The following is an 11,482-nucleotide window of genomic DNA, read 5'->3' on the forward strand; positions in this document are numbered from 1 at the left end:
ATGTGGTACATATATACAATGGGATATTACTCAGCCATAAATAATTGAAATTGGATCATTTGCAGATGTGAATGGACCTAGAGTCTGTCATACAGAATGTAGTAAGTCAGAAAGAGAACCTATCTGTCTTTTGTCAGACCCAGATCTAATGTGGTTCCAATTCCCTGATTAAATGAGACCTCACTCTACTGTGCTACTCAGTTACTAGGTTCTCTGTTATCAATTCAAGCACTAGGTTCTCTGTTATCAAACTTCTCAAAATTTACACATCTATTTACGAATTGCTTCCATTATCCCAAATTATTTAAAGGTAAATGCAGTATTTATCTTTGCTACTACATCAAATCTTTATTAACTGTTGAAAGAATAATAATATAAATTACTTTTTTAGGGCAAAGGCTTTGGGAAGCTCCAGATCAGGGTCTGGACTATAATGTATCTGAGGTCACAGAGATTTCATTGCAGGTTAGTGAAAGGCTTGGGAATCAGACCCTGATCTGGTCCTTGACACAGAAATTAAGAACTTCTGTTCAACAAAAGACAGAACTAGGAGTAAAAAGGCAAATTAGAAAAAGATATTTCAAAACATGTAACCAACAGAGAGCTTGTGTCCATAGTATATTAAAAACTTGTATGAATTAGTAAGAAAAAGACCTGAATAGACAAATATGAAATCTAAAGGCTAAAAAGCATACAAGAAAGTGTTCAACACCATTAATAATCATGTTAAGATAGATAATACTATATATATAATAAACTAGTTAAAATCCAAGAATATGACAAGACCAGATATTGGAGAAAGTTGGGATAACAACTCTTACTCCTAGTAGCAATGTGCTCAACCACTCTATAATATATTACACTAGTAAAGTTGAAGACTCATCTACTGAGATTCAGCATTTCCAATTATAGATAAATATTCTACAGAAATGTGTTTATTTGTACCAGAAATCAGGTATAAAAATGCAATGACAGCCTTATTCATTAAAGACTGAAACCAGCCTAAATGTCTATCAACAGTGTATCCGTATATTATAGTACTATCCTATGATAGAGGCTAACAAAAGTGAACTACACGAATTAACGTAAATTACAGCTGCACAACAACATGAATGAATCCTACAAACAACTATCAAATAAAATAACCCAAACACCTCCCAAATTATACTCTTGATTTCACTACAAAAAGTTCAAAATCAGGGAAAACAAAATAAATACTATTTATTTAGGGATACAGACCTTGACAGTAAAACTACAAAGAAAAGCAAAGGCATGACTACCACAGATCACTAGACAGTGGTTACTACCGAGGTACTGGTGGCAGGTCAGAGATGTCATCAGAGAGGCTCACAGGGGCTCCTGAGGTATAAGTTTGAAAATAATCTCTTCTCTAACCCAGATGGTGACATGGGTGCTCATCCTCACTTTCATAGTCTTTAAACTGTACATCTATGTATCACAAACAATTCTGGGTATATATTTCAAAATTTTAAAGTAATTAATTTCAAATTATAACAGCATCACAACCATGGACACACATGATCTCTATGTTCTCTGAGATACAAGGAGACTGACTCCCTCACTTTCCAGAAAGGACACTGATGCTTAGAGGAAAAATAAGTGGGAAACCTTGTCTAGAACCTAACATCAGAATTTGCCTCTCAAGTATTCATTATCCAGATTCTCCCTGTACAGAGAAGATGCATGGGAAATGGTAAACTTGGTAAAAGCTCCTCATCTTAAAAAATATATAGTCTAAATAAAGCTCTTCAAGGCTTCTGGCAGGGATGGACATTTTATTTTTTGGTTAAAGCCACATTAATAGAAATTCCATAAAAACAAGCATGTAAACAAAGTATTAGAACTTTGGTTCACTGAAAGATCTACATCTAAAGCATCTGAAGTATGAATGTACCTTGCTATGTGCCAGACCACCTGACTCTGCTCCAACTCTACCTGAGCAGCCAGAGATAGCACAGGCTGGCCAGAGAGCCTGGGATCAAGGTCACCCAGGACACCCCCACTCCACTCTCTACTCCACACAAATATTCATGCCTCCAAAGACCTGCCTGATGGGACTGGAACATGAGGCGGGTCTGCTACATTGAACCTGAAGACAACATGGGTTGTGGGTCCAGGAAGGCAAAGGGCAGGAAAGGATGACAGTCAACTTCTGTTGGTACACACGGCCTCGAGAATTCCTGCCCTTATTTATAGAACCACTTATTGGAGAATGGACAGAAATAAGTAGATTAGTTCAGGAGCCAAAGTGAATGATGCCTTCATGATGACTCCTACACTGGGCCTGGGAGTCAGAAATGAGTTAAGACTTGGTTTTGGGCATCAAGGTGCTTATGAACTGGTGAGGGAAAGAGATAACTGTACAAAAGTCTGTCAGTGGCACAAGATATATGCATGTAGACTGCCACAGAAACAGAGCTAAAGAGTGTCTAAACATGTTGGGGAAGAGGAAGCCCTAGAGCTGGAACAGAAAGCTGAACAGGAGTTATTCAGGGAAGAAAATGGACAGAGCAAGTGGTTCCTATACCAAGGGGGTCTGGGAATTGGGAACAGAATGAGAAAGAGAGCAGGCATGATCCACACTGGTGTGTGTCAAGGACCCCAACAAGCTTGATATTTCTGGGATGTGGAGGGTGGAAACTGAGAGACAGGAGATGAAGCTGGAGGTTAAGATTGTGGAGGCCTAGACCTCAACCTCAGGGGCTCTGGCAAGTGGATCAATCTTAGGAAGCAGAGTTGGTGCTAGCATAGTCTATTACCTAAAGCTGTGCCCTAAAGGCTCATGAATCATGATTTCATTTCCCAATATAGATGCATTCATAATGAATTCTAGAAATTGATTTTGATGCATTAATGAAGTCATAATACTTTAAAATATAATTTGTAATACTTAATTTTTAAAGCAATACATACACTTTTTTGGAAAAGTCAAACTGTTCCACGAGAATTACAATGTTACACAGCAATCTCCTACTTATCCCTTCTCACCACCAATTCCCAATTCCAGAGGACATTCAACTCCTTTAGCTGTTTCTTCTGATATTTATCTTTATTTTTCTAAATAATATACTTGCAGTGCTATTTCTTTCAATTTTAGATCTTATTGTTGATAAGGCTACCATGGAAGATGGAGATTTGGAACTTTTTACAGTACTCTTCAAATACCTATTTCATACTTCTATCTCCCAATTTAACTAAATTACAAGTTTAGTTAAATTAATATTTAGTGTTCACATTATTATGTCAGTTATGTAAATATTGCTCACACCTAAGCCATGTAATGAATAAAACAGGTGATTCTTGAACCACACAGGTCCATTTATATGAGGATTTTTTAAAAACAGTTTAAATACTATAGTACTATACTGGTAGTCTACAGTTCATGGGGCCGCAAAGAGTCGGACACGACTGAGCAACTTCACTTTCACATACAACCCCACAGTCAGTCGAATCCGCTAATGCAGAAGCACAGATATGAAGGAACCATGTACACAAAGGACCAACTATAAATTATATGCAGATTTCCAACTGTGCTGAGGGTCAGTACTCATAATCCCCATTTTGTTTAAGGCTCAACTATACTTCTATTTCCTTTCTTGCACAACTTTTTTTTTCCTGAAGTCAGCAATTGTCTCATTTTCTTTTTAATTTGCTTAATTTTCTGTGAACCTATCATTACTTATCCCCATAATTCTCTAAGAGGGCTACAAATTCTTCTCTTTGTGATCACTTCCTGTCATAACCTGCTTCGAGCCTCTTCACTGCTCACCACAGTTGCTTCCAGAACAAAGCTCAAGTTTCAGCCTCCATGGCTTGGTCCCAGCCTTGAGTTTCATCTCTTGATCCCTGTGCTAAGTCCTCTTTTCGTGCAAGAGACAAAGGCAGCCTGTATCCACACCTACAATGCTGCTTTTAGCCTGAGCCTTGTTCCACGTGGGCTTTGCTTGCCTAGACACCTTTTCCCATCTCTGATTCCAGTTCTCCCTGACTGCAATCTCAGAACCCTTGCCAGAGTCTATTCCTCTTGACAGCCATATTCAAGAAGTCTCCACAAGGTTCCCATAGTATTCTGAAAATGTTCAAGGGAAACTCAAATCAATTGCCAATATTCTCAACAAACTAAGTGGGTAGAGAGCTACATGCTGAAAGAGGGCTCTAAAGTAGTTAGTGTAGAAAATTCTATACATGGAAATTGTCTTGCCTTCATAAGAACATGGCAGCAGTTCACTCCCAGCACAGAGTCTAAGACTGACCACCAAAACCTAGCGTGAGGTCACAATGGGTAACCCCACATCTTATATCACTCACCCCACCTGCAGCCCACAAGCACAGGACAGGCAGCATGTTTTGTTAGGTAGCTGCCTTTCCCACTCCTCAGAAGGTTATAGAATATGGCTGTCCCCTGAGAAGACAGGGCTTATCAGAACAAATCCTGTTGCTGGTTTTGAGGGAACAAATCAGAAACAGTCCTTGGAAGACACAAATTTTGAACTCCAAAAGAGATGCCACTTGTGATAAGCACATGACTTATTTTTGTTCAGGGAAAGTCATCAGCTACCTCTACAGCCACCACTTCAGTTTCACACGGTTTCTGGGACCTGACCATGGAGTAATTCTGAAACTCCAATCTGAAAGGAAACACTCTCACCAAAGTATAAGGGCACAGAGCTCTAGGACTCCACGGGCATTAGGCAGGCAGTATCTACCCCTTATGATGTGGTGAACATCTGGAAACCCACCCGTCCTTGAAGGATCTCTTATACCTTTTCCAAAGTTCAGTTCAGTTCAGTCGCTCAGTCATGTCCGACTCTTTGCGACCGTATGATCACAGCACGCCAGGCCTCCCTGTCCATCACCAACTCCCGGAGTTCACTCAAACTCATGTCCATCGAGTCGGTGATGCCATCCAGCCATCTCATTCTCTGTCGTCCCCCACTCCTCTCACCCCCAATTCCTCCCAGCACCAGACTCTTTTCCAGTGAGTCAACTCGTCGCATGAGGTGGCCAAAGTATTGGACTTTCAGCTTTATCATCAGTCCTTCCAATGAACACCCAGGATTGATCTCCTTTAGAATGGACTGGTTGGATCTCCTTGCAGTCCAAGGGACTCTCAAGAGTCTTCTCCAGCACCACAGTTCAAAAGCATCAATTCTTCAGCGATCAGCTTTCTTCACAGTCCAACTCTCACATCCATACATGACCACGGGAAAAACCACAGCCTTGACTAGATGGACCTTGGTTGGCAAAGTAAAGTCTCTGCTTTTTAATATGCTATCTAGGTTGGTCATAACTTTCCTTCCAAGGAGTAAGCGTCTTTTAATTTCATGGCTGCAATCAGCATCTGCAGTGACTTTGGAGCCCCCCAAAATAAAGTCTGACACTGTTTCCACTGTTTCCCCATCTATTTCCCATGAAGTGATGGGACCAGATGCCATGATCTTCATTTTCTGAATGTTGAGCTTCAAGCCAAACTTTTCACTCTCCTCTTTCACTTTCATCAAGAGGCCTTTGAGTGCCTCTTCACTTTCTGCCATAAGGGTGGTGTCATCTGCATATCTGAGGTTATTGATTTTTCTCCCGGCAAGCTTGATTCCAGCCTGTGCTTCCTCCAGCCCAGCGTTCCTCATGATGTACTCTGCATAGAAGTTAAATAAGCAGGATGACAATATACAACCTTGACGCACTCCTTTTCCTATTTGGAACCAGTCTGTTGTTCCATGTCCAGTTCTAACTGTTGCTTCCTGACCTGCATACAGGTTTCTCAAGAGGCAGGTCAGGTGGTCTGGGATTCCCATCTCTTTCAGAATGTTCCACAGTTTATTGTGATCCACACAGTCAAAGGCTTTGGCATAGTCAATGAAGCAGAAATAGATGCTTTTCTGGAACTCTCTTGCTTTCTCCATGATCCAGCGGATGTTGGCAATTTGATCTCTGGTGCCTCTGCCTTTTCTAAAACCTGCTTGAACATCTGGAAGTTCACGGTTCACATATTGCTGAAGCCTGGCTTGGAGAATTTTGAGAGTGACTTTACTAGCATGTGAGATGAGTGCAATTGTGTGGTAGTTGGAGCATTCTTTGGCATTGCCTTTCTTTGGAATTGGAATGAAGACTGACCTTTTCCAGTCCTGTGGCCACTGCTGAGTTTTCCAAATTTGCTGGCACATTGAGTGCAGCACTTTCACAGCATCATCTTTCAGGATTTGAAATAGCTCAGTTGGAATTCCATCACCTCCACTAGCTTTGTTCGTAGTGATGCTCTCTAAGGCCCACTTGACTTCATATTCCAAGATGTCTGGCCCCAGGTGAGTGATCACGCCATCGTGATTATCTTCGTCGTGAAGATCTTTTTTGTACAGTTCTTCTGTGTATTCTTCCCACCTCTTCTTAATATCTTCTGCTTCTGTTAGGTCCATACCATTTCTGTCCTTTATTGAGCCCATCTTTGCATGAAATGTTCCCTTGATATCTCCAATTTTCTTGAAAAGATCTCTTGTTTTTCTTGTTCTGTTGTTTTCCTCTATTTCTTTGCATTGATCGCTGAGGAAGGCTTTCTTATCTCTCCTAGCTATTCTTTGGAACTCTGCATTCAGATGCTTATATCTTTCCTTTTCTCCTTTGCTTTTCACTTCTCTTCTTTTCACAAAAGATTGTAGTCCAGGTAGAAAGTTAGTTCCTGATGCCATCTCAGTCACAGTAAAGCAAGCTAAGGAATGAAGCAGGGAAATGGACAAGTCCTGTGCCCTGAAGCAACCAGTGACCTACAAAGAACAGAAATTACCTTCTTGGAGAAATCATAGTCCCCAGGTATGGAAAGACAGTGGCACCACCAGCTTTTACATCACTCATCTGTGAAAACAAAGCATAGTAGTTGGCCCTTCTCACTCAAGGCTTGTAGACTCTATATCCTGCTTGATTTGGGAAGGATCCAGGACACAACAAGATGTTCTTTTTTCCCTACCACCCATGGTCAGGTCTCAGTAAAGATCAAGCTGGGCAAACATTTCTGGTCACTGACTCTAAGATATTTCTCTTTTGAGAAAGGGGAACTGTTTCATAGAGCAACAAGTTTGTTTCTGTTGACACTTTCTGTGCAGGTCTTTTCCCCAGCCCTGACTCCTCTACTTCTTGAACACCTCAACCTGGCAAAGGTGCTCATTCTTTTCTCTGCAAGAATTCATTAGCACTCGCTACACAGTAAAAAAATTTTCCAACTCTGGAACAGTGATTAAAAAAAAAAAATAGGTGTATGCATTCCCTGCCAGACAGCTAAAGCTCCCAGTTATGTACTCAACTTTGCTTCTGCCTGACACATCCCATCTGTCAAGAAGGGCTGACTACAGTAGCCATACACTTGGAAGGGGTCATGAGAGAAACATGAGGCCAGAGATCTATATTGGAGTCTCTGATGTCTATCAGTCACCAGTCTACTGGTGTCTGCTCTCTGAAGGAGTCAGTGGCAGAGTTCAAGTGGAGGATACTTAAACCAGAGCTCACACCATACTTCTCAGCCAGCTAATCCACCCCTTTACTTATTTAAATGGAAGCACAGTTGTTGTGAAAGTGAAAGTCACTCAGTTGTGTCCGACTCTTGTCCATGGACTTCTCCAGGCCAGAATACTGGAGTGGATAGCCTTTCCCTTCTGTAGGGGACCTTCCCAACCTAGGGAAAGAACCCAGGTCTCCTGCCTTGCAGGCGGAATCTTTACCAGCTGAGTCACAAGGTTGTACAATATTATATGTTACAGGTGTTCAACAGAGTAATTCACCATTTTTAAAGGTTATACTCCATTTATAGGTATTATAAAATGCTGGCTATATTCCATATGTCTTAACACTTATCCCTGTAGTATATTCTATACCTAATAGCTTATACCTCTTACTCCCTTACCCGCTTTTTCCCTCTCCCCTTCCCTTTCCCCATTGGTAATCACAAGTTTGTTCTCTAAGTTTGCTTCTTTTTTATATTGATTAGCTTGTTTTTTAGATCCCATATGTAAGTGATATCATACAGTATTTGTCTTTGTCTGACTTATTTCACTTAGCATACTGTCCTCCAAGTTCATCCATATTGCTGCAAATGGCAAAATTCTGTTCTTGCCTGGAGAATCCCAGGGATGGGGGAGCCTGGTGGGCTGCCATCTATGGGGTCACACTGAGTCGGACACAACTGAAGTGACTTAGCAGCAGCAGCAGCAGTAATTTATTGTACATGTTTAACACATCTTCTTTATCTGTTCATCTGTTTGGGAATTTAGGTTGCTTCCAAACCTTGGCAATTGCAAATAATGTTTCTATAAACTACGAACCAGGGTGTATGTATCTTTTTGAATTAGCATTTTTGCTTTTTTCAGATATATACTCAAAAGTGGAATTGCTGAGTCACAAGGTAAATAAGTCATAAAAAAAATAATGATTTTCAGAAATTTCCATTCTGTTTTCCATAGTGGCTACACCAATTTACATTCATGCCAACAGCAGGAGGTTCCCTTTTTTCCATATCCTTGCCAACATGTGCTATTTGTGTTCTTTTTGATGATGGCTGTTCTGACAGGTGTGAGATGGTATCTCACTGTGGTTTTGATTTGCATTCCCCTGAGGATTAGTCACATTGAGCCTTTTTTAATGTGCCTGCTGGCCATCTTCATTTCCTCTTTGGAAAAATGTCTATTCAGTTCCTCTGCCCATTTAAAAATTTTTTTTACTTATTTTAATCGGAAGTGAATTACTCTACAATAATGTGGTGGTTTTTGCCATAAATTGATATGAATCAGCCACGGGTGTATGTGTGTCCCCCACTCCAAAACCCCCTCTCACCTCCCTTCTCATTCCATCCCTCTGGGTTGTGCCAGTTCACCAGCTTTGAGTGCCCTGCTTCAAGGATCAAATATGGACTGGTCATCTATTTCACATATGATAACATACAGGTTTCAATGCTATTCTCTCAAATCATCCCACCCTTGCCTTCTCCCACAGAGTCCAAAAGTCTTTTATTTATATCTGTGTCTCTTTTGCTGTCTTGTGTATAGGGTCATTGTTACCATCTTTCTAAATTCCATATATATGTGTTAATATACTGTATTGGTGTTTTTCTTTCTGACTTATTTCACTCTGTATAATAGGCTCCATTTCATCTACCTTATTAGAACTGATTCAAATGCATTCTTTTCAATAGCTAAGTAATATTCCATTGTGTATATATACCACAGCTTTCTTACCCATTCATCTGCCAATGGACATCTAGGTTGCTTCCATGTCCTTACTATTGTAAACAGTGCTGCGATGAACACTGGGGTACACTTGTCTTTATCAATTCTGGTTTCCTCGGTGTGAATGTCCAGCAGTGGGATTGCCAGGTCATATGGCAGTTCCATTTCCAGTTTTTTAAGGAATCTCCACACTGTTTTCCATAGTGGCTGTACTAGTTTGTATTACCACCAACAGTGTAAGAGCTTCCCTTTTCTCCACACTCTCTCCAGCATTCATTGTTTGTAGACTTTTTGAGGGCAGCCATTCTGACTGGCATGAGATGGTACCTCATTGTGGTTTTGATTTGCATTTCTCTGATAATGAGTGATGTTGAGCATCTTTTCATGTGTTTGTTAGCCACCTGTATGTCTTCTTTGGAGAAATGTCTGTTTAGTTCCTTGGCCCATTTTTTGATTGGCTCATTTACTTTTCTGGTATTGAGCTCCATGAGCTGCTTGTATATTTTTGAGATTAATTGTCAGTTGCTTCATTTGTTATTATCTTCTCACATTCTGAAGGCTGTCTTTTCACCTTGCTTATAGTTTCGTTCATTGTGCAAAAGCTTTAAAGTTTAATTATGTCCCATTGGTTTATTTTTTATTTCTGTTACCCTGGGAGGTGGGTCATAGAGGATCTTGCTGTGATTTATGTCAGGGAGTGTTCTGCCTATGTTTTCCTCTAGGACTTTTATAGTTTTCTGGTCTTATGTTTAGATCCTTAATCCATTTTGACTTTATATTTGTGTATAGTGTTAGAAAGTGTTCTAATTTCATTCTTTTACAGGTGGTTGACCAGTTTTCCCAGCACTACTTGTTAAAGAGATTGTCTTTTCTCCATTGTATATTTTTGCCTCTTTTGTCAAAGATAAGGTGTTCGTCAGTTCAGTTCAGTCACTCAGTGTTGTCCGACTCTCTGCAACCCCATGAATCACAGCATGCCAGGCCTCCCTGTCCATCACCAACTCCCAGAGTTCACTCAAACTCATGTCCATCGAGTCGGTGATGCCATCCAGCCATCTCATTCTCTGGTGTGTGAATTTACCTCTGGGCTTTCTATTTTGTTCCACTGATCTATATTTCTGTCTTTCTGCCAGTACCATACTGTCTTGATGATTGTAGCTTTGCAGTATAGTCTGAAGTCAGGCATGTTGATTCCTCCAGTTCCCTTCTTTCTCAAGATTGCATTGGCTATTCGAGGTTTTTGTATTTCCATACAGATTGTGAAATTATTTGTACTCAGTTCTGTGAAAAATGCCATTGGTAGCAAGATAAGGAGTGCACTGAATCTATAGATTGCTTTGGGTAGTATACTTATTTTCACTATATTGATTCTTCCAATCCATGAACATGGTATATTTCTCCATCTATTTGTGTCATCTCTGATTTCTTTCATCAGTGTTCTATAGTTTTCTATATATAGGTCTTTTGTTTCTTTACTAGATTTATTCCTAAGTATTTTATTCTTTTCATCACAATGGTGAATGGGATTGTTTCCTTAATTTCTCTGTTTTCTCATTGTTAGTGTATAGCAATAAAGGGATTTCTGTGTGTTAATTTTATATCCTACAACTTTACCATATTCATTGAATAGCTCTAGTAATTTTCTGGCAGTATCTTTAGGGTTTTCTATGTAGAGGATCATGTCTTCTGCAAATAGTGACAGTTTTACATCTTCTTTTCCAATCTGTTCAGTTTATTTCGTTTTCTTCTCTGATTGCTGTGACTAGGACTTCCAAAACTATGTTGAGTAGCAGTGGTGAGAGTGGACACCTTTGTCTTGTTCCTGACTTTAGGGGAAATGCTTTCATTTTTCGCCATTGAGGATAATGTTTGCTGTGGGTTTATCATATATGGCTTCTATTATGTTGAGGTATGTTCCTTCTATGCCTGCTTTCTGGAGAGTTCTCATCATAAATGGGTGTTGAATTTTGTCAAAGGCTTTCTCTGCATCTATTGAGATAATCACATGGTTTTTATCCTTCAATTTGTTAATGTGGTGTATCACAATGATTGGTTTGCAAATATTGAAGAATCCTTGCATCCCTGAAATAAAGCCCACTTGGTCATGATGTATGATCTCTTTAATATGTTGTTGGATTCTGTTTGCTAGAATTTTGCTGAGGATTTTTGCATCTATGTTCATCAGTGATACTGACTTGTAGTTTTCTTTTTTTGTGGCATCTTTGTCTGGTTTTGGTATTAGGGTGATGGTGGCC

This window comes from Moschus berezovskii, chromosome 8 (assembly GCF_049115385.1).
Source record: "Moschus berezovskii isolate FMDL1 chromosome 8, NW_MosBer_1.0, whole genome shotgun sequence".
NCBI lineage: Eukaryota > Metazoa > Chordata > Mammalia > Artiodactyla > Moschidae > Moschus > Moschus berezovskii.